Here is a 25,522-nt window from a genome sequence, read left to right as displayed (position 1 = left end):
GCTATAAAACCAATGTCTAAACGATAAAATTATTTATTAACCCCTACACGGCTTGTGAGTCCATGGAGAATGAGATTTTCAATGTAGCAGTACAGTATGCAGAGCCACCGCTAAGCTTACCTTCTCTCAGGGCAAGGATTCATTTCGCTGCCCTATCCCTGTATCGAGATACACTGGCCAAGTCAGATTGGCTTCTTGGATCCTATCCACTTGACACCCAGTACTTGGGGCACATGCAACACCAGCTACATCCCTGGAATAAGTCTGCCTACTACACTATGTGCCAGTTTTCTTAAATCTCAGAAATAAAATGGCATCAGAGCAAACGTCAGTATTGTAATAAGCAGAATATGTAAAACAAAATAAAAAAAATTGACCTAAAAAAATGCTTTAATACATTTTTGTTACTAAGCAATATCTGCAGTAAATATATTCACAGAAAAGAATATTAAACTACGTATATGCTTTGTGCCAGTTTCAATTCCGTTAATGTTATACAGATGGTACTAGCATTAGGTTGGCACGCAGCATTACTCCAGTGCATAGCTAATTGAGATCATTTTTATTCTATAAGTACATGGCATGAACCAGGCACACTTATTGTAAATCCATAAGTGGTTTGGGGCCACAGCCGTACATGCCCAGCTTTAGGTGCCAAAATTTCACATTTCTCTGTACAGAACTCATAACTATTTATACAGCAAATCTCTCCATTTATTTTAATAAAAAATAACAAGAATAAATCGATTCCCTGAGTTAAGAAGGTTGTGCATTATTAGTTGGTTGCTTTAGAATTACATATACATGGTAGGAATGTCTTTTCTTTTTTTTTGCCTGCACTTATTGGGATCAATATAGAGAACACTAATATGTTATAGAATACTTAATGCAATTGACATAAAATGTATGCACGCTTTGTAAAAAACACAACTACCAAAACACCATTGAGCTTTTAGATTTATATGGCTTAAAATATTTAGTTGTAATTTTTCAGTAAACTACCACAAATTTCATTGCAGATTTAAGACACGTAGAATTTTTTTTATGGAAAATGGTAGATAGCAGAGAACATACACATTTATGTACAGTAAATACTTTTTTGGGTGCCATACATGGGGCCAGTAAGCAGTGATGACATGCCCCTTTCTTCTAAAGAGTATAAGTGCCTTGTGCATGGTAAGAGTACCAGGGTATGGCCAGTTAGGAGCAAAACATCAGATCCATTTCTGTCTCACAAAGACAACCGATGTCCATATGTCATATTAGGTTATATAGCCATCTTAGAGGGGGTTTCCCTGCTTGAGCCCCCATTCTGCGGATATTACCCACCCATATAATACATGGACAGTCATTTAGGGGGAATGGGTGCACGGGAATGAGTAGGCAGGGGAAATGAGGGAGCAAACATGGCTTCCCAGGTGTTATTGCGAAGGGGTTAAAGAAGCCAGACCTGTGGCGATCAGCTTAGCTATCCCATTGCCAACTTCTTTTTAAAAACATGTTGTCTTGGTAAGACAACCCTTTTTAGTGAAAAGCTGGTGTGAGAGGGTCCTGAGAACTGTTGCATATTTAGCAAATAATTGCATTATTCTCGAGACTGCTAATGACACCGAGGAAAGTTTTAAGTGGCTTCACAGGGATGTGGCATGGGTTAGTCACAGTTGTGAGACATTTTTAGGAGGCAGAATTTTCTCTTACAAAACAGTGACTGTATGAAAAAGTTAGAACCTGCTGAATAACTTATGCCGGCCTCAGAAGATTTGTTAGTATCGTGAATCTTGAGATATTTAAGAGAAAAAAAAGGTGTTTAAGACCTTGTTCAAACTAAAGGCAGCTTTTACTTAGCTCAGTACTTAGTATTTATAGCTACGCTACAGTGTGCAAGATACAAGCATGCCTGCCTTTCTCTACCAGCCATCCCACTTTATGATCAGTGTATATGGAGGGTTTTTCTTCCAGCTGCCTTATAAGAAGGAACAAACTATTCACGGCTGTACTGGTTACTACTGGCAATTTCCTGTATATAGATAAACACTACCAGAATACAAAGGACGTGGGGCCCAAATACAGAGTTAGAAAAAAACAAAACGGTTCTTGACTATATTTGTCTTGGAAAAAAACAAAAAACTATGAAAGCCTCTGGTTAAGTATACACCGATGGAAAATAAATGTAATAAAGCTATAGTTCGCAGATAAAGATATGATGCACACAATGTTACATATTTACTCTTTGCATTTTAAATGAAGGTCAGCTTATAACAGGTTAGATGGAATTTGGGAGCTCAGACACCTCTCATTACCTGCTTGGTATCTAGTATCTGGATTAATCTCTGCGGGGCAGATGGCGGGGCTATGGGCACCCTCAACTGCAGGAGCCTCAGTGTTCCCTTGATCATAATGATAAAAAGAGAAATTTAAAGAGGCTCTGTCACCAGATTTTGCAACCACTATCTGCTATTGCAGCAGATAGGCGCTGCAATGTAGATTACAGTAATGTTTTTCTTTTTAAAAAACAAGCATTTTTGGCCAAGTTATGACCATTTTCGTATTTATGCAAATGAGGCTTGCAAAAGTACAACTGGGCGTGTTGAAAAGTAAAAGTACAAGTGGGCGTGTATTATGTGCGTACATCGGGGCGTGTTTACTACTTTTACTATCTGGGCGTTCTGATGAGAAGTATTATCCACTTCTCTTCAGAACGCCCAGCTTCTGGCAGTGCAGATCTGTGACGTCACTCACAGGTCCTGCATCGTGTCGGCCACATCGGCACCAGAGGCTACAGTTGATTCTGCAGCAGCATCAGCATTTGCAGGTAAGTAGCTACATCGACTTACCTGCAAACGCCGATGCTGCTGCAGAATCATCTGTAGCCTCTGGTGCCGATGTGTCCTCGCTCGTCTGACACGATGCAGGACCTGGGGAAGTGACGTCACAGCGTGATCTCTCGAGAACACGGCTGTGTCTGCACTGCCAGAAGCTGGGCGTTGTGTAGAAAAGTGGATGATACTTCTCATCAGAACGCCCAGCTAGTAAAAGTAGTAAACACGCCCCGATGTACGCACATAATACACACCCAGTTGTATTTTTACTTTTCAACACGCCCAGTTGTACTTTTGCAAGCCTCATTTGCATAAATATAAAAATGGTCATAACTTGGCCAAAAATGCTCGTTTTTTAAAAATAAAAACGTTACTGTAATCTACATTGCAGCGCCTATCTGCTGCAATAGCAGATAGGGGTTGCAAAATCTGGTGACAGAGCCTCTTTAACTATGAAAGTTTAAAGCGGACTAAAGCGGTAAATCAGAAGAGGAGTAAATTACCAGATTTTCAGGCAAACGCCTGTTTATTCTTTGTCTATGTCTTTTATCTCTACTATAAACATAGCAGTTCAGTCATAGAATATAAAGGTGACTTTGTATTATGTACTACTTTTTCCTATTTTGCACCATTTCCCATTTTATAAACAATGGATGTTTTTTTTTTTTATGTCTGGTTGCCATGGCTATGTCCAGGAACATGTATACTGTTGAAGGAACCATCTGGATCTGTCTACAGTGATGTCATTGTATCACATTAAGATGCTGTTCCCTGATCTTAGACTGTACTGACCACAGCTTTCTGGATGTCTAGCTGGCTTTATTCTACTGAGCCTGTTTGATTTACATCTATTTGGCTAAACATAATTTATTCTTTAGTGTACATGGTAATTTTGTATGTTGTATTACATTTGTGCCGTTTAGTAAGCATGATAATTTAAACTGCTTAAATGTACAGTATGATAGAACACAAAGGACACAATCGTAGTTGAATTTTACTAAATTATGTAAAATACATGATCTGGTAAATAAGAAGCTGTCTAGAGATCTAGGAATGTCCATACATGGGGGATTTATTTTAACATGTGCAAAGTAAACCACTGGGAGGAGTTTCCAATAGCAACCAATCAGATTCTAGCTCTCACTTTTGGGGGCCTGTGGAAAAATAAAACAGGTACCTGTAGGCAACTCCCACTCCTTTGTAGTTTTGCTGAATCTCTAATATGCATTTCTCATGTTGATATGATGCGCTGATATCACTGTCCATGCTGCAGTAAACACATTTCTGGATGTAGTCATGGCAACCAAAATGAAAACATGCTTTCACCTTACTTACGGTCTTCAAAGAATAGTTCCAAATAAAATTAAAAATAACAGAAAGTGTTTACATTACAAACAACTTCTTCATTAAAGTTAATCTTCAGTGTCTCTCTTATTGGGGATTATTTACCACAGTATTTGTGCGATAAACTCCTAACAATCTTCTTTTCATCACTGGTGGTTAAGTAGTCTGTATTTTATAATGATTAAGCCCTGGAAATAAGCTGTTATATAGAGTAGCCAATCTGAAGAGGCGGAACTTGCAGTGGGGAATGAGCAGTACCCTAAACCAATCATGAGACAGGAGGTGTGTTTCAGACTACCTCATACTCTCTTTAGGCACTGTAGTTAATCTGTAGTCACAGATCACAGGTCTGCCCATATAGAGCTGAACTAAAAATTAGCAAAGCCAAGAAGCAGCTAACCATTACCTATAGGTATTGACTTGTTATTCTGTTTTTCATAGCTCAGTAAACTTAAAACACTGTAAACATATCTCAGTCAAGAAATCTTTTGAGGATTCTAGCAAGAAGAGATAAGCAAGCTGCCTAATTGCTTATAAATGTAGGTATTGACTTATATATTATTTTTGAGCTCATGACTGGACATCCACTTTACTAAGTATAGATGTTCTTTATTAAGAGAGACTTTAAATATCTGTAATATAATGAACAAACTCCTTTATTTTCCATGATGTTTAACAAAAAAGAATTTTACCCATGAATCATTAGCGACATTATAGATAAAGAACTGGTTTTCCTTTTATTTTAGCTGTATTTTCTTTCCCAGTACTTCTATTTTTGTGTCAGTTATCGGTCTTTCATGGCTCGGTAAACTTAAAACACTGTAAACATGTCTCCGTCAAGAAATCATTTGAGGATTATAGCAAGAAGAGATAAGCAAGCTCCCTAATTGTTTGCTTTGTTAATGGATTTACAACTATGTCTTTGATATATCTCTGTTGCAGTCCCATCTGACCAAACTGGAGAAGCACAGCGTGACATGAAAATATTTCACAAGGGTCACATTAAAGTTTAGACAAAGTCTTGTAAGGTCACGTTAATTCCATGGACACTTTTTCCCCACTACAAGTATTCAAAGTTTCAGCATGTTCCCCTTACAACCTCATATTATAGATTTTGGTCTAATAATTTGTAGTAAATAGGAGTTATAGACTAGCTTTGCTCAAAATGTGTTATTTTCCACTAAAGCTGTGGCAACCAACCCGATATTTGCTTTCTTTGTTTACCTACTGGTGTCACATAGTTTCTAATAGCAGTCAGACAAAAAAACATATTTAATTCTCCAATGCAGTTTAGAAAAGGAAAGGTGGGAACTAGTGAAGAAGAAAGACAGCAGAGCTGGCGGGGGTTACAGAAATGGGCAACCAAATTTCTTTTAAGGGGCAGTATTGAAAATATTGTGCCGCTAGTATAATAACTGCTAAGAACTGTCTTTGGTGCCAGTTTCTGTTGCCAGTGAAAAACTTAAAATTGAAGTTAAATTAACTTGGAAATGTTTTAGAGCCATCTAGGTAATATTATAAGTACTATAAGTCGTATCTTTTGAGGAATTGACAAATAGATGGGGTCTTTGTTTAAAAAAAATAAAGGATTTTATGTAAATACATTGGGGCAGATTTACTAACACTGGTGTTTTATATGCCAGTTTTATTATAAAGGGCGCTGGAGTAAAACGCACCTAACTTATTAAAAGGAGCACACCTCTTATTAAATTAGGTGTATCTCTGGCTGTCCGTTGCGCCAGGAAGGGAAATCTACGCCAGCTATTTGGCTGGAGTCGAGTTTCACTCTAATTTACACCAGCTTCTGGTGTGAATTATAATGAATTTGTCGGTCCCTCTAAGCCACACCCAGTTTTTTTAAAAGTTTCGAAGGCAGCGTAAAAATGCAAAAGTGGCAACATTTTAACTGGTGGTGCAGTTTGCAGTGCTTCTAATGGGAGGTAAAAGGTTACCTAATGTGTCAAGAAAAAAAAAATAGGTTACATGCCTCCAAATTTTTAGAGTTGCACATGGTGCATAGTCTTCCCTAGCATTGTGAACAAGAATGTCCACCTAAAAGTAATAATGTTAATAAAAAGGTTATCTATCCAATAAATATATAGCAACTTACATAAAAAAAGTGTCCAAATTCTTCCAAAGTCATATAAAATGCAAAACATTCATTGTGCTCTACCAGTTAGACAAAAAGAGGGAAGTAGCAGTATTCCTTCCCCTCTAGTTTCAGGAACAAGGTCAATCCTCGCCAGCTGACCACTGCGCTTTCAATCCATGTTGTTATATATAATATATCAACACAGCTATGGATAATAATATAAAGAAAAAGTGTAATAAAGCTTTCACAGCAGGTAAAATGTTTACTTTACTCACAAACTGGCTATAAAAACAGGTTTAAAAATATGCAAATTCAGTGTGGCATTCACCATTGAAACAGCCCAAGTCAAGTTTCTCATAGAACACTGATAATCCGGGTCGATTCTAGATTTTCTGCTCCCAGTGGTGAAAGCTGAAATGGCACTCCCATGCTGTCCTACATCACTAGCAGCCTTCTCCAACTCTTTTGGATACGCCGTTGCTTTATAATTCCCTGGCATGTGCGGTGCAGCAATGAAGTCGGGCAGAAAACACCTTGCTGCACGGTGCGTGCCCATGCAATGGTGAATCCAAGAGTGATGGTGGAGGCTGATGTAGAACAGCCAGGGGGATGTCAATCAAGCATGGAAAGGTGGGTTTGTAGTCAAGACTATGTGACTCTTCGCACCACCACATGACCCTTTATAGAGTAATTAGTTGTAATTAATTACTGCGTGCACTATTTTAAAAGTTAATTTTATATATTTTGCTGCATCTGAAAAAAAACCCACATGGGATGATTTGGAAATATTGTCAGGTCATGTATTACTGCATGGTGGCGGTTCAAAGGGTTAAAACTACTTGACAGGTTCCCATTAAATATACAATGAATTGCAACAATTCCATCTGCCCTGCAATTTTGTTATTATAAGTATATCTTATACAATTACTAGAAAAGAAGAAAAAACACACGGCGCCACATAGTGCAATTATCCGGAGGTCAAAAAACAACAAATGATGCTAGGGTGATTTGCACTCACCTAGTTGGGTTATGCTGACCAGGCATAACACTGTTGGAGGGTGTGGAACGATCTCCAGGGAGCACACTGCTATAGAGATGCGAAGTGAGGAGACACACCCAGGGTGTGTACAGCCAAGTGCGATCTGTAGCTGCTGCCAAGGTCCAAGGGCCGGTGAACGCGAATTCACCGTCAGAATGAAGGTATAGGATAGAAAAAAAGGGGGACCGATGCAAGGCGCTGCTAATATCAAATAGGGTGTTTATTAAAGATGGGATAATGGTAGGCTACGCGTTTCGACGCAGGAATTGCGTCTTCATCAGGCCATGAACATACACAAAAGAACATCTCATATATATATACACATGTCAGTAATCAAAAACCGACCAATCACCAGGGGGAAATAGGGAGGGGACACAGGGAGTTTGCTACGAGGAATAGGACAAAAAAACGCTACAAGAACAACTACGTATGATTGAAAAAGTGTGCGTCAATTAGATAAGAGAGCGATATGATAATTGAATTTAACATATAGGAAAAAATAACAGAACATAATAATATAAACCCAATTGATAAGATATATAAAATATTTGATATACAAGCCGTATTAATAACATATACAATTACATCACCAGAACAAAGCTCATACATTTACACAGTACCAGAACAAAGCTCAGTACATATATACAGCACCAGAACACAGAACAAAGTTCAGTTCATATATACAGCACCAGAACATAGCTGAGTACATAAATACAGCACCAGATACAAGCTCAGTACATATATACAGCACCAGAACAAAGCTCAATACATATATACAGCACCAGAACAAAGCTCAATACATATATACAGCACCAGAACATCGCTGAGTACATAAATACAGCACCAGAACCAAGCTCAATACATAAATACAACACCAATACAAAGCTCAGTACATAACTACAGCACCAGAACAATGCTCTGTACATATATATATATATATATATATATATATATATATATAGTACCAGAATAAATACACCTCAGTACAGAGATCATTTGCTAATTCAGTTTAACCCCTGACATATAGGTTTGTACGGCGTAAAACTACAGCTCCCAGCATGGCCCGAACAATGGTAAGGAAATGCTGGTGGTTGCTGTTTCACAAAAAAATAATCATACCACCCATCATCTCACTGCAGATCATACAGTGACTACAGTACTGATTAGAGACAGAATAAACATTAACATTGAGTGACTCACAGGTGACATCTTCTCAGATTCTAGTTGTTCTTTTTCTCTTTTCTTCTCCATCCGGTCCATTCCAATATGATGACTTATCCCAGCCACAGCCTATTTCTGCAGTTTGCCACTCAGATGTCATAAGCTTCTCACTTTTCAAACCTTTCTGCACCTATGAATGTAGATAAAATTCTCATGGTGCCACACACTACACCCCTAAATATAATCGCACCATACACTGTGCCCATGAATATAATAGCACCAAACACTATGTCCCATACACATGCAAACACAGTGCCCCCCATAAAGCCCCCTGTAACTGGTGCCCCCTGTATATAATGCCCCCTGTAGACAGTGCCCACTGTAGATATTGAAAACCTATAAATAACAGAAGGTACATACCCGGTAGTAACAAACCAATGTGATATGGATACTAGGTACTACTTCAATATACAACCAATAACCATAGTTCCAAAAATTTAATGATAACAAAATGAGAATATAAATATCTTTATTAATATTCCATTACACAGCTATACACAAATATACACCTGAGACAATTAAAATCAAAGTAGTAGGACAGTGGTGGACATAGCAAGTTTGATATATATGAATACAATGCCTGGGAGCAGTATATACTGAAACAAATATAAAAATAGATATATATCCCAAATTGTATAGTACAAAAAAGGAGAAGACTAGGATTTAGGCTATATACTTGGAGTATTACTATATATACACAATTGATCAACTCTCTCTAATGTGTAAGTTATTAGGTAGGTCACTAAATGATAGAGTATACACCATTAGTGCCAAACTTCCCACACAACGGTGATAGGTCCAAATAATGTATATACTAACTATAATTTGAAACTCCTAACTATATAAGATAAAATAGCGACGTGTTAATGTACTAACTATCCTATATAAAGAACAGTAAAGAAGGGAGGAAACCTCCAGCTCACCAGTTTGATGCGTCTCCAGACTCTCCGCTCGGATCCCCGCTACGGCTTGCGGTATGCAAATAGAAGAAAAGAAGAAATGATCCAGCGCTGAGTCGTGCTTTGGATTTAAAAAGGAAGCAGTATTCCCACCTTTATTGGGGTATTGAAATAAAAATTTAAGGGAGACGCAGTCCCAAGACGTGTGTAGATAGTAGGCGGTTTGCCCTGGCCTACGCGTTTCAAGCACGAGCTGTGCTCTTACTCATGGCAAAGAAAATGTAAAAGCACATCCTACCTTGCCTGCTAGATATACATAAATAATGAGTATGGAAAATTCAGGTGAGTGATTAACCCTTGATGCTGATTGTTGCTGCAGGTGAAATTTGCCTGCAGGATGAAACAGCATAGGTATATGTAATCGAAGAAGTATGTATTGCATACTAAAAAATCTATGGACCTGTTCATTCCATGCAAAAAACAATAACTAAATATGAATAAAACTACTCAAGGTACTAGATGTTACATACAATACCTTGAATCGTATAGATCATACAGCAGGCAAAGCAGTAATTGCCTCACGATACATACAAGATATATCACAGATGTTATATTTGCGAAGCAAAAAATTGATTAAAAACAACATATATAACACAATTTTCAGTCTGACTTGATTTCTATTGTTGCATATTTAAATTAGCATGAAAGATGTTGATAATATACGACATAAGTATGCGAACAAATCGGAAATATGATTAAAAATTATTATGGGAAGAAAATTAATTGTTCCCAACATAAAAAAAGAGATTAAATATATATATACACAAAAATGACCAAAGGAACACTATGGTTATATATGTTGTTTTTAATCAATTCTTCGATTACATATACCTATGCTGTTTCATCCTGCAGGCAAGTTTCACCTGCAGCAACAATCAGCATCAAGGGTTAATCACTCACCTGAATTTTCCATACTCATTATTTATGTATATTTAGCAGGCAAAGTAGGAAGTGCTTTTACATTTTCTTTGCCATGAGTAAGAGCACAGCTCGTGCTTGAAACGCGTAGGCCAGGGCAAACCGCCTACTATCTACACACGTCTTGGGACTGCGTCTCCCTTCAATTTTTATTTCAATACCCCAATAAAGGTGGGAATACTGCTTCCTTTTAAAATCCAAAGCACGACTCAGCGCTGGATCATTTCTTCTTTTCTTCTATCCTATATAGACATTACCCTGAAATAGGGGCGCTGACAAACAGCTCAAAGGCTAAACACTAGGAATATACAAGATAAATGTAGGCATCCTTCAGGAAGGACCTCCCCCTGAAGAAGGATTGTGAAACGTGCATTGGAGGGTGTGGTGAGGGGACACAGCAGGAGCTTTATTGCAACATGGCCAATTCAGGTCTGTATAATGCCTTCACTTATCGCGCCGCCTGCGTCATTGAAAAGCGCTAAATGGCAGGGCAAGAAACGAATGTACAGTACATACATACATATATTAAACAAATGCACATTACATATACAATACATATATACATTACACACTACACTATACACACAGGACATACATACATTATACATACATAACATTATACACATACAGTACATACATACATTACACTATACACATACATTATATACAAACATTACACACTACAATATACACATACTGTACCTACATTACAAATACACTACACTATACACATACAGTATACATACATACATTACACTATACACACACAGTACATACATAACACTATACACATACAGTACATACATACATACTTACCTTTTGTGCAGCCTGCTGCCTACATGGATCTTCTCTTGCTGTGCTGTTAGACTTCAGAGGAAACCACTAGCAAGCATTGGTGAGTCCTTCATGGCAGTATTTCCCCTCAAGTGCAGAGCAGACACCTCTTGCCTCCCTCTCCGTCCCGACACTAAGCAGGAACGTATAACAATAGCGACAGGAGAGTGGAGAGGTCAGGAGAGGTTATTAAGGTGGCACAGGAAAGATGATCTTAAGGTAGCAGCACATCTTCAGCTGCTAAGTGGAGGGAACCTCGGCCAGCAGCTCTGTAATGCTACCACCTCTGAGACTCGACAAGGTGCCGTCTGAAGACAGAGGCTCAACTCACCTCATGTTAGATACATGCAGATAATAATGATCTAATGTCAACAGCCCATTATGTCTCAGTTTTTGGTGACCAGAAACGGATTATTTCAGTTCTGTCACCAGGGCCGATTCTAGCTTTTCTGCTGGCTGAGGCGAAAATTTAAATGGTGCTCCCCCCTATCCACAAAATAAAAAAAATCCTAAGTGAGAAACAACTTGTAAATCTAAACAAAAAATTTAAAACTATGTAAAAAAAATAAATACATTATTGAACATTCCTATTAGCTGCAAGGTCTCATGATGCTACAGGCAATTGTGTAGTAAATATCCCTATGTTACCCCAGCTATAATTACTAGTAAAATTATAACTTACCAGGGCAAAGTGTATCCAAAACACAAACACAAAAATGAAACTTGTGGAGGAGAGGGGCTCGGAGGCCCCCCTGGGAAAGCAGTAATGGAGAGGCACATGGGGAACGTTCCTGCAACCGATACGTGGAGAGCTTTGAGTCAGACAATGAGCACCCCCCGAGGTTGCTCACGCAAATACAACAGCAGGAATACCCAATTTCCTCCCAGGACTTTTGTTTTGGATCACAGCTGCCACCGGAGGAGAAAAAAAAAAAAAAAAAGAAACTTTGGAAAATGAGGAAGACGGCAAAGACGAAGGCAGGTGGAGTATACTACAAGTATTCCTACCTGTCTTCTCTGCCTTCTGGGCTGGGTGAGAGCAAATCCCGCAAATCCCCCAGCTCTGGCCTATGCAGTGGGGTCGGAGCGGGAACGCGGGCAGAGAACCTTAGTGCCGGTTCTAACTGATGTGTCCAAGATGGCGCAGGACGCTGTCTCCTGTAAGGAGTTAGGGGGAGCATGTCTCCATGTCTGGTGAATGGGGAAACTCAGAAGCCGGCCTCTGGTGCAAGCTTGAGGCCAGTGGATGTGGGAAACCAGAAGCCGGATGTGGCACCGGAAGTCTGCTGGTCAAGTGACTCAGCAAGCGTACGCACCGGACAAAATTGTTGCATTTAGCAGCGGCGGTAGGGGAAGCCCCAGCGCTGCTATCCACCCCGATGGGAGGGGGGGTGGTTTGGTGTCGGGAGAAGCTCCAGATGTGCCTGCGGCCCCTTTATCTGCATCGCCGCAAGGCAGTGGAGGTGGGAGGGGCTTAGCAGGCACTGGTGCATGCCGGAGGCCGGTGGATGAGGGAAATCGTAAGCCGGATGTGAAGCCGAAAGTCCGCTGGTCAAGTGACTCAGCCAGCGGACGCACCGGACAAAATTGTTGCGGTTAGCGGCGGTGGTAGTGGAGGCCCCAGTGCTGCTGGCCAATCCCGATTTTGGTGTTGGGAGCGGCACCAGCTGTGCCTGCAGCCCTTCCATCTGCATCGCCGCAAGGCCCTGGGGTGGCGGCACCCCTCCTCCCAAACACCATGCAAGTGTTTTAGTAAGTATGGAGGTCAGTGAAGTGGAGGGTGCTGGGGGAACGTCGCCTGTGACTTCCGGCGGGGCCCCAGAAGCAGCGGCACCCGATGATTTGGAGACCCCAAAGACAATTTTTTTTAAATATAAAGACAACAAACAAGAGAAAGAACTCTGTAATCAGCCTGGCCAGAATGAAAGGTGTAGGGAGAAGTGTAAGTAAAAATGTAAATGCAAATATGTGTGGTGATGGTAATATGAATAATGATGGTAATGTTGATGGTGGTGGTAGTGTCGTTGATGTTAATGTGGTTTGTAATAATGTGGGGGGTGTCAACCAATAGCGTGGGGCCGGTTGCTCCTTCCACCAGAGTGCCCAGGTCGTATGTGGGCATTGTGGTGGGGGGACCGCCAGCCCACCCATCCTCATCTCCTGGGACCGAGGGACCGCAGTTTGCAACAGCGCCTCCTAGAAGCCTTAAGGGAGGGGAAGCAGACACTAACAATAGGGGGAGTACAGAAGGACCTATCATTTTGGATAAATAGGTGTGGTCTGAATGCCTTCCGAGAGAGATGGGGAGATCAGTGGTCGCTCCCAACTACCGGGCCGGCTGTGTCCAGGAGGAATGGGGTCCGTCTCCAGTGGCGTGGCAATGATGCGTGCCCTCCTCATAAGAGGGTGGTGGAGCTGCTGCTGAAGATGGGCTTAAAGGCAAGTGACATCTATGCCTTGACACATCCTCATGGTATGGCTGAGTTTGACATCAGCTTTGTTCACCCTGGGGGCCTTGAGGTCTTCTGGGGGAACTATGAGCTGGTGAAGAGAGAGCCCGGCTGGCGAGGGTTTGCTGCACAAGCAGCCTCTCGCCAGAATGTTCTCAGGAAGGTGACCGTTCTTACCCGTAACGAGTCACTTTCCTTTGTGTACATCATGACCTGGTTGGGAAGATATGGTAAGGTAGCAGAGATGCCACGGAAGAACTGCGATGAATTTGGCATCTGATCGGGAGCCTGGATGTTTATGGTAAAACGTAAGCATCTGGGGCAGACGGTGTCCCACATACAATCTTCTGCTTTCTTGGGAAGAGATCGAATCCTTGACTTCTACCAGGGGCAGCCGAAGCTGTGTTACCAGTGTGGCGACCCCTCACACTTGAGCGCAAGCTGCACTGTGCAGAAGTGTTCTCATTGTGGGTGGGTAGGCCATCTGGCCGCATTGTGTAACCAGATTAGGTGTAACCTGTGTGGTGACCTAGGGCACCCTTTCAGTCGGTGTCCGTGCTCAGTCTTCAATTATGGCTTCAACACTGCGGAGCGTGTAAGGAGGGAGGTCTCCATGAGTGAGGGAGTGGACAGAGACGATAGAGCCCAAGAGCAAAGAATGAACACCAGGAGGGGACCTCCTTCTTGTCAGAGAAGGGCAGAAAAACGCGTAAGGGAACGGGAGCTTAGGAGGACACAGGAAATTGGGAACTCCTCTGGCTCGGACCTGGATGCCCCCAGAACACTGATGCTCTTGGGGAGGCCATACTGAATGAGGAGGCAAGGAGGATGGAAAGGGAGCAGAGGGCTGAGGACTCTCAGTCCTCCCACTATGAAAGTGTGGAAGAGGAAGGGAGGTCACAGCCTAAAGCAAAGGAGAGGACACCGGGTAACAACACCAAAGGGCTAAAAACATCTGTCCCTGCCTGGCCAAGGAAGGCAAAACCTGCACCCCAGAATGCGCTCCCCCAACCGATACTGTGCTCTCGTGGATATTCCAGCCCCCCAGGCTGGGGGGGGGGCGCGTTAGGGAATCTAGGAATCATTGAGCGTGTGGGGGCCACTGTCCCCGGGAGAGGGGGTCGGCCCGGACCCAGGAGATGAGAATGGGGGGAGGGGGTGGTGGTGGTGGTTATGGACTCCTCGACTTAAAAAAAGAGGTAAAGATGGAGAGGGGTCCTCCTCAGAGGAAAAGTAAGGGGTGGGAAGAAGAAAACCGTCTAACTCAATCATTTATGATGGTGGCACCTACTCCGTTGACGCTGGCATCGATTAACATTGCCAGCATTAAGTCAGATATGGCTAGATCTGCAGCCTTTGATTTTCTCGGCCGGGTTGAATCTGACATTTTGTTTTTTCAAGAGACCAGACTGTCACTTTTGGCAGGGGTCATGAAAGCTAGGCGAGAGTGGCGACGTGGGCCCTCTTACTGGTCTCTTGCGGCTAAGCCATATAGCGGAGGGGCGATACTTTTTACTGCTCCGGTCACATGCCGGCGAATGACCGAGTTAGAAATTGGGCGGTACTTGTTCTTAGATGTCCTCATGGGGGGACAAGAATTAAGACTTGTCAACATCTACGGTCCCCAGACGAAGTGGGACCGGAAAAGTCTCTTCTTGATGATTAAGCCTTTCCATTTTACAGGCGTTAGGCCCCAAGACAGGGAAGCTTCCAGAAATATACTGGCCTATGATAGTGTTGAGTTGAATAGAATAGTTAGTGATGCTTGCCTGGAGGACGTCCACATTCGGTATACCCCAGGCCACTTGGGGTTCACCTATCACAGAGGTAGTTGTAGGTCTAGAATAGACAGGTTTTTTTTAAAGGAGGAAACCATATATTCGGCAGTGTCCGTCGTTGAGGTGGAGTTCTCCCATTACTGGATGATTATGTTTTCTTTGAATGTTGCAGTGTCCCTCCAGATGGGAAGAGGTATATGGAGGCTGAATTCTACTCTCCTGGAAGAAGCAGAGATAAGACAGGCCTTTGAGGATTTTCTTCAGAGCCAGGTACCTTTATTGGATCTAGGTGGTGCTAAGTCTGAGTGGTGGGAGGTGTTCAACGAACGGGTGGCTGAATTTTTCCATCAGATCTCGTGCCTCAGGTCCATGAGCAGGTATCGCCTGTATCAAGACATGAGGAGGAAACTCGAACATCTAGTCTCAACCGGAGCTAGCCGTGAGGAAATCTCTGTGGTGAAAGCTCTGCTCAAAAGATGCCAATAATGATAGGCACACATCATTGGTTCTTGAATGGGATTTCGGGATGTACCGCTCTCCTGGCCCTTACATGAACTGCAAGATGTCAGTGGGACGTAAGGTGGTGACAGGACTGGTAGATAGTATAGGCTCCCTGATGAGATCCAAATTAGGGATCCTGGAGGTAATCAGATTCTTTTATTAGCATATTTTTGGTGAGCAAGATCTAAACCGAGATGAAATCTCGGCATTCCTCGCTGAAACCATCCCTGAGCCAGGAGCAGACCCCTCGCTTGGTGTTTTGACAGAGTCGATCAAGGAAGAGGAAGTGATGCTGGCGATTGATGGGTTGGACATCAAAAAGTCACCAGGTCCAGATGGCTTAAAGAGAACCTTTCAACTCCCCATACATGTGCAGCTGAGTGCAGCATGTAATGGGGAGGGCTGCACAAACACTGGGGCAAGTTATATTTTTTTTCTACCTCCCACCGTTATTTAAATATCGTTGCTTTATATATATGGCGCCTGATATTTAAATAGCCCCCTTAACAGTCAACGGGGCGTGTACTGGCATGTTGCTATGGCTGTGACACTGTCCAATCAGATATTGTAAAGTGGCCCAGGGTTTGTGCAGCCCACGCTCCCATTACATGCTGCACTTAGCTGCACATGTATGGGGAGGTGAAAGGCTATCTTTAACATCTGAGTTTTGTAAGGCTTTTAAACTTAATGACCAGCCTATTTTAGACCTTAATGACTAAGCAATTTTTTACGTTTTTTCATCGTCTCATTCAAAGAGCTATAACTTTTTTATTTTTGCGTTGACATAGCTGCATAAGGTCTTGGCTTTTGCAGAACAAGTTGTAATTTTTAATAGCACCATTTTGGGGTACATAGAATTTGTTGATTAACTTTAATGAACTTTTTTTTGGGGGGGAATAGAAAAAAAACTGTAATTTCGCCACACTTTTTTGTGTCCTAAATTTACGCCGTTTATTGTGTGGTATAAATAACATAATAACTTTATTCACCGGGTTGTTGTGATTGCAACGATACTAAATTTGTATAGATTTTGTATGTTTTACTACTTTTACACAGTGAAGACACGTTTTTCTGCAAAATTATTTGTTTTTGTCTCCATATTTGAAGAGCGATAACTTTTTTATTTTTTCGCCGATGAAGTTGTGTGAGGGTTTTTTTTGCAGGACGACTTGTCATTTTTATCGGTACCATTTTGGAGTAAATGCGTCTTTTTAATGACTTTTTAAATCACAATTTCTTTAAGGCGGGATTCAAAGAAAACAGCAATTTTTGCATTGTTTTTTATTTTATTTTTTACGACACTCACCGTGTGGACTAAATGATGTAATAACTTTATAGTTGGGGTCGTTACGGACACGTTGATACCATATATGTGTACTTTTTTAACTTTATTTTGTTTTTTAATAATAAAGCAGTTTGGAAAAAGTGGGTTTCTCAGGTTTTTTTTTTTCACTTTTTATTAAACTTTTTTTTAAAACTTTTTTACTTTTTTTAATAGTTCTTTATTGCAGTGTATTATGCCTGTCCATGTAAAACGGACAGGCATCTGCTAGGCCATGCCTCTGGCATGACCTAGCAGGCATACAGTACAGGCAGACCTGGGGGCCTTTATTACCTCCCCGGCTGCCATTGGAGCTCCCTCCCTCTCTCCAAAACAACTCAGATGCGGCGTTCGCTATTGAGTGCCGCATCTGAAGGGTTAAACGGGTGAGATCGATACTAATATCGATCTCACCCGTTCGAGCAGGGATGCCCCAAGCCCTCAGCTACCTCTAGTAGCTGAGAGCAGAGAGATTTAACGGCTCCCTGCTCTGTTTATTTATTCCGATGCAGCGTCGTAAAAAGGCTATTGCATCAGAATAAAGCCCGTTAGTGGCAGCCGTAAAAACACTATGGGGCGGTCACTACCGGTTTTAAGGGAAACTTAGTTCCCCTCTTGACTGTGGTTTCTAATGAGTGCCTCTCCTCTGGCACTCTGCCAAAGTCAATGGGCAAGTCGACCTTCATTATTCTGTCAAAAGGTAAGGATTTTACTCCATATTGAGAACTAGCGTCCCATAGCGCTCCTCAATACGGACAGAAAGGTTCTCGCAAAAGTACTGTTTAATCGGCTAGTGAAGTTTGCACCCCGGCTCCTTTCGTCGACCCAGCATTGCTCTATTCCAGGCTGCAGCACTTTAAGTGCTGTCCTCAGTGTCAGAGAGGCAGTGGAGCAGGGACATTCTGGCCGATCGGAGGGGTACATGTTGTCCTTGGATCAGGCCAAAGCTTTTGACCGGGTGAATCACAAGTACCTTTGGTGAGTCCTTCTGAGGTATGGCCTATCGGGTGAGTTTGTTAATTGGCTCCAGACACTATATGCCGGAGCTGAGTCTTTTGCACTGGTGGACGGTTGGACTGGAACCCCCTTTGAGGTTGGGTCTGGTGTCCGCCAGGGTTGTCCCTTAAGCCCCTTGCTGTATGTTTTCGCGATCGACCCCTTTCTTAGGCGGGTCGATCGTGGGCCATTGGTGGGGGTGAGGATGGACTTGGAGGGGCCGGAAGCTACTCAGTGGGTGGATGCATACGCGGATGATGTCACTATCTTTATCTCCTCAAGAGGGGAGGCAGAGTGGGTGATGTCAGATGTGGAGAGTTACTCACGGGCATCTGGGTCGAGGATCAACCAGGACAAGTTTGAAAGTCTCTGGCTGTAGGGGGAGAACCCAGGTCCGATCTCCCGGACACCCTCCCAGAGCTCAAAGGGTCTGCTAAAATCTTAGGCATTGAATTTGGCCCGGGTGATTATCCCAAGAAAAACTGGGAATGTAGGCTATCAATAGCTGCCCAGAAGTTTGGCCAATGGAAGGGATGGTCTTTGTCCCTTTGGGAAAGGGTTCACCCAGTGGTGTTTCTAGTAAACACCTTCATTATAATCAATTTGGAGAACCTCTTTGAAAGAGAAAGGGCTGCTCTGTGGATATCCTCCTGCAGGGGATGGTTTCGGCCTTTCTTACAGGAATGGGAGAGAGGAGGCCAAGCGAAAGACCTGCGTGCACCCCATGGGCACCTCCCAGCTTATGCCGCCCTGGTTCTGAAGGTTGTTCATCCAGGACCATGTCGAGAAAATTTCTTGACAGAAAGGTCTTGTTGACCTGCTCCCAGAAGACTCTGGCGCAGAGGGACTGCCCAAGTAGAGACCTCGGGGTGGGATTAACAAGTTTAAATTCTGTGGGGATTTTCCAGAAGTTTTGGGCTCTGGCTTGGCGCTGCTTCCATGGGAGGCTGTATGTAAGGGGCAATCTGAAGTACAGAAACTCCGATTAAAGAGGTTGTCCTCGGGAGGAGTGCGGTGACACGCTGGAAAGCATGGAACATTTCTTGCTTCAGTGTCCCTTCAATGCAGAGGTTTACAAATGGGTGGGTGCCTCAATTGGTTGGCCCGGTCTGACCAACCTCTCCTACGCTGGTAGGGCCTATGGGGCATTCGGATACCTGGGTGGAAGTGATCATTGCACTTTTTTTTAGTTAGTGTAGTGGTCAGGTATTTCACGTGGAACGCATGGTGTTTAGTGTTGACTCAGTTTAAAATCCTCCTGGAGGACGAGGTGTGTAAGAATATCATGGGTGACATGGTGAAGGTCCGGTCTCTGGAGCTTGAGAGACTGGGTGCACACAAGGCCTCTCGACTTTGGAGAGGCTTTAACTTTGGGGCGCCCAAGGTCGAACCAACCTTCAGGGTTAGGGGAGGGGGTGTCCCTGGGTATTAGACTGTGGGTAGGGGTCTGCACCTGGCCATGACACCGTGAAAATAGTGATAGGGACAGAATGAGGGACAGCAGGAGGGACAGATTCATTTTATAAAGTAAATAAGGGATAGAGATAGGGCAAGCCGGATAGGTTTAGCGATAGGGACCGGGGTGGTGGTTGAGGGTGACTTTGGCCTCTGGTCTGGCGCTCTGGGGGGCTTTCCGCTCTCTCCCCTCTGGTGATGGGCTAAATAAGCACAAATATGTTTTTGTTTGAGTTTTTTTGAGACAGAATAAATGCTTACAAGCTGCCAAACTTAGGTTTTCGGGTTTATGTACTGTATATAGTATTGTATTTGGTTATAGTTATGTGTTTCTGTTATGATATTATATGGTGTATATGTGTATGCATGGGTTTGTGTGAATGTTTATGTAAGGTTGGTAATAGATAGGTGGGGTGCTGCGCTTGGGGGTGTGCCCAGCCTAATTCTGGACTACATGGACATGAGATGTGGTATTGGGCTGGGTGGGTGTTGTGTTGGGTGGCGAGGGCCAGCATCTGAACTATGCGGACATGGGAGGACATGAGGTGTGGTGCTGGTCGGGGGGAGGTGATGGGTGGTGATGGATAAGGGTAAGTATGAATGTGGATAAGATAAAATATATAAAAATAAATAAATATATATATATTTTTTTGTTTTGTTGTTTTTGTTTCTTTTCATTTACATGGTGCACTGAAGGTAAGTGCACCATGGGATGGTAATTTTATATTATTTTTACTTTATTTTAAGACTCTGTTATTATTACTATTATTATTTTGTTTTTTATTATTATTATAATTGTTATTTTAGTTGGAAACAAAGGGAGAAATTCTCCAGCTCACCTTGCACAAGGATTGGGTGTCGCTGTCAGCGCCTGGATCTTTTTCGTGTCGGCACACGATGCAGGAAGAGAAGTAGCAGAGAGAATATGGTCCAGCGCTTGGTTAGAGGTAAAATAGAAAAAATATTTTCCAAGTTTAATTAAGTAGCGTTTAAAAAGTCCATTGTAGTATGGTCTCGGTGTGTTGGTAGAAGGAAAGGATGATCCTGTTTAGCCTACGCGTTTCGGACGAGGCACCGTCCTTAGTCTTGGCTGTAGTGTAGTTTGAATTTGGCGCTCTGGCGGATTTATGCTGTGTCCGTGATTGCAGGTGGGTCCTAATTGCGTTTCACGTCTCTTTGTCATTTGGACCGCAACCCGGAAGTGGAGTAATGCCGGTGTTTGGTATGCCCCTACTAATGTTACGTAACTAATCATTTTATATGCGCACCCAATCCTATGAAGCAATATGTATTCCTTAGTTAGGCTGTGTTATAGTTTATGCACAGTATGTAGCGCTGAAGTATTAAAATATTTAGAATTCTTGAGATATGGATCTTATAACATAGTCATGTGTGCGTTCCAGATCACATGACCAAATGGAACGCAAACATGCAGAATGGATCAACGGCATGAAATCTAGGAAGAGCGTGTGTCATCCTGATTCAACTAAATAAGGTATGTAAATATTAAATATTAAATATTTAATTACTGTACGGTTAACAGAAATTGTATTAGGAAAGTACCATTGAGAAAATGTCAATTTTGGTGTCTGTACATATACCCATGGCTGATTGCCGTTCAGATCACAGTATCTTATGATGTTAGAGTAACAGGGACCGGCCAGGTTGGAACGTTTTGCGCTTCTAGAGTTCAATTTTTTCAAATTAAGGATGATTGGATCGTAAGTGTGCTGGTGAGGAAAATGAAATGAAAGAAACATAAACTCGTGAAAATGTAATGCATGGCAAACAGCATATATTATGCATGCACTACGGGGAGTGATTGGTTAAAATTGTGATTATATGGAGAGATTCCTGTAAAGACAAGATATCAATGTATATTGAGTTATATCATATATTCATAGGACTTTGTATGGAGAGGAGGTACAATGTTGAATCCCTTTATTTAACAGTTTAATATTGAAACATGAGTTCTTTTTTCAAATTTAAGCCGTCAGGAAATCTAGTTTTCAATCTATAAATCCAAAAGGCTTCTCTTAGGTGAGTTTTATTTTTTATGTCACCTCCTCTTTTTGGCATGTGAATTTTTTCGATAGCGTAGCAGCGGAAAGTTTTGATTGTCCTATTGTGTTTGTGTATGAAGTGTTTTGATGCGTTGGAGATGTTCACTATGTTTGGATTTCTGACATAACTTAGATGTTCCAATATTCTGGTTTTTAATTTTCGGTTGGTGCATCCCACATATTTTAGAAGGCACTCTGTACATTCAATAATATAGACAACAGATTCCGTGTTGCAATTTATATAATTTTGAATGGTAAATGTGTCTGATTGAGAGGAGTTACTAAAATTTTTTGTGGGATATGCATAGGAACAAACTTTACAGGGGTGTTGACCACACCTGTAAAAGCCTTTTGTTTCTAACCATGTGGTATTTGTTTTGTCGTGTGAACTGAAATAGGACGGGGATAGGACGCTACCTAGGGACGGTGCTTTGCGAGCTACTATCCTGATACCTCCTGCCAAAATGGTGCGCAAACTGTCGTCCTCCATGAGAATTGGTAAGTATCGATTTACTAGATTTTTGATTTGAGAGAATTGATTACTCTGTTGTAGAATTAATGTGGGCTGACTGTTGGTATTTGGCTTGATAATGGTCTTATTGTGGTATTCAAGTAATTGTGTTCTGGGTTTTTTGGACATGATGTCACTTGCTCTATTCAGTGTCCATTGTGGATATCCTCTTTTGGAGAGTCTTGATTTTATTTGCTCTTCTTCTAGTAGGAACCGATTATGTAAACTGCAATTCCGTTTCGCTCGGTGCATCTCCCCTACTGGGATGGCCCGAATGGTTTGTTTGGAGTGATTACTTCTGGCATGGAGTATGTTGTTAGATGCTGTTGGTTTGCGGTGTGTTTCGGTACATATTGTCTGACCCACTTTGCCGCTTAATTTTAGGTCCAGGAAAATAATCTCAGTGGTGTTATAGTTATGAGTGAATTTAAGGTTACAGTGATTACGGTTTAGACTCTCGACAAAAACTGGGATGATGTTAATGTCTCCCTTCCAGACAAGTAGAATGTCATCAATGTAGCGACCGTACCATTCAATACAATTGCCATATATGTTATTACTGGAAAAAATGTGCCAGATTTGCCACTGAGGGGGAAAATTTGGCCCCCATGGATACACCTCTTAATTGGAGATAATATTTTCCATCGAATAGGAAATAATTGTTTGTCATTAGAAACACCAAAACTTCCAATATGTAGACTTGGAATTTCTTGTCGTAACTACTATGTGTAGATATGTGTTCTTCCAAGGCAGTGTAGGCTATTTGGTGGGGAATTGAGGTGTATAGTGAGACCACGTCACAAGTGAGCCATGTATAATTTTCTTTCCACTTTACATTGCTTAGTGAGTTTAGGACATGTTTAGTGTCACTGAGAAAACCAGGTGTTCTTTGTACTAAAGGTTGCAACAAAGTGTCAAGCCATTCCGATAGTCTCTCTAGTATTGAGCCTATACCTGAGACTAATTTGAAAAAAGAACTCATGTTTCAATATTAAACTGTTAAATAAAGGGATTCAACATTGTACCTCCTCTCCATACAAAGTCCTATGAATATATGATATAACTCAATATACATTGATATCTTGTCTTTACAGGAATCTCTCCATATAATCACAATTTTAACCAATCACTCCCCGTAGTGCATGCATAATATATGCTGTTTGCCATGCATTACATTTTCACGAGTTTATGTTTCTTTCATTTCATTTTCCTCACCAGCACACTTACGATCCAATCATCCTTAATTTGAAAAAATTGAACTCTAGAAGCGCAAAACGTTCCAACCTGGCCGGTCCCTGTTACTCTAACATCATAAGATACTGTGATCTGAACGGCAATCAGCCATGGGTATATGTACAGACACCAAAATTGACATTTTCTCAATGGTACTTTCCTAATACAATTTCTGTTAACCGTACAGTAATTAAATATTTAATATTTAATATTTACATACCTTATTTAGTTGAATCAGGATGACACACGCTCTTCCTAGATTTCATGCCGTTGATCCATTCTGCATGTTTGCGTTCCATTTGGTCATGTGATCTGGAACGCACACATGACTATGTTATAAGATCCATATCTCAAGAATTCTAAATATTTTAATACTTCAGCGCTACATACTGTGCATAAACTATAACACAGCCTAACTAAGGAATACATATTGCTTCATAGGATTGGGTGCGCATATAAAATGATTAGTTACGTAACATTAGTAGGGGCATACCAAACACCGGCATTACTCCACTTCCGGGTTGCGGTCCAAATGACAAAGAGACGTGAAACGCAATTAGGACCCACCTGCAATCACGGACACAGCATAAATCCGCCAGAGCGCCAAATTCAAACTACACTACAGCCAAGACTAAGGACGGTGCCTCGTCCGAAACGCGTAGGCTAAACAGGATCATCCTTTCCTTCTACCAACACACCGAGACCATACTACAATGGACTTTTTAAACGCTACTTAATTAAACTTGGAAAATATTTTTTCTATTTTACCTCTAACCAAGCGCTGGACCATATTCTCTCTGCTACTTCTGTTATTTTAGTTGTTATTGTTGTTATTATTTTTTGTTGGGATTATTTTTGTTTTATATATGTGTTTTTTTTAGGGGGCCACCGGTAGGCACAAGGTTATAAGAGGGTGTTATAATAAGTATGTAATATATCGTGCTATAGTGCAATTGTGCAATTTAGAAGACTTACAAATTTAATAATAATTTTATATATTTTGAAGTACATTTTGTTGCCAGGTTTTTTAGAGGCTCATAGGTTACAGAATGATGGAAACCCCCACAAATGACCCCATTTTGAAAACGACACCCCTTAAGGTATTTATTCAGGGGTTTTGTAAGTATTTTGACACCACAGTTTTTTTTATAAGAATTCATGCAAAGCAGGCGTAACAAAATATAATTAACATTTTTTCACAAATGTATCATTTGTAAAGCGAACATGAGAATGCAGAAACACCCCAAAATCTATCACCCTGTTTCTCCTGTGTTCAAAAATACCCCCATTGTTGCCATAATGCGTTGTCTGGACAAACGGCAGGGCCCAAAAGGAAGGGAGCTCCCGGAGGCTTTCAGGATTCATATTTTGCTTGAAAATGTTTTAAGACCCACTGTAAATTTGGAGAGGCTTTGAGCTGCCAGAACGATAGAAACTCCCCATAAACGACCCCATTTGGAACACTAGACCCTTTAAGGTATTTATTTAGTGGTGTAATGACATGAAAACAAAGAAGTTCACACCAGAATGTATTCATCTAGAGGTATAGTGAGAATTTTTAGTTTTGTTTGAGGGTCTTTACAGATAATCCACTTTTGTGTGACCAATTGTAAAGGTGTTCATCATAGTGACAATTTTGCCAGCACAAGCATTTGGCAGCAATTTATGCCGTGGGATGGCACAGAAAAAAATGTATACTTTATTTTTACAAAGGTGTCACTTTGTGGCACCTTTAAAAGTCTTCATCTAGGGGTATAATAATAATTTTTTGTTTTGTGTGTGTGTTTTCCAATTTGTAATGGGGCAGTAAAGTAATTGGCAAAAGGGTAAATTAAATTTAAATAATCAAACTAAAAACAGCAAATGTGACAGAGCCAATAAAGTAATTGTAAAATTAATATTCTAAAGTGGAATGATAGATTTTGAAACAATCTTGGATACAAAGCCCAGGCTAGGAGGGGCACGTGTCACACTGATGAATTGTGTCT

At 41.5% G+C, this 25,522-nt stretch overlaps 1 protein-coding gene across 2 annotated transcripts in view; it reads left to right on the top strand.

Annotated features, from left to right (window-relative positions):
* Nucleotides 1-25,522, top strand: part of SMIM32 (small integral membrane protein 32) — a 55,014-nt gene that overhangs the window by 13,958 nt on the left and 15,534 nt on the right. The gene's annotated exons all lie outside the window — the stretch shown is intronic.

The sequence above is a fragment of the Rhinoderma darwinii genome, chromosome 3, assembly GCF_050947455.1.
Source record: "Rhinoderma darwinii isolate aRhiDar2 chromosome 3, aRhiDar2.hap1, whole genome shotgun sequence".
Taxonomy (NCBI): domain Eukaryota; kingdom Metazoa; phylum Chordata; class Amphibia; order Anura; family Rhinodermatidae; genus Rhinoderma; species Rhinoderma darwinii.
Note: the sequence above shows the minus strand (reverse complement) of the source record. Positions and strands in the feature narration are given on the sequence as shown.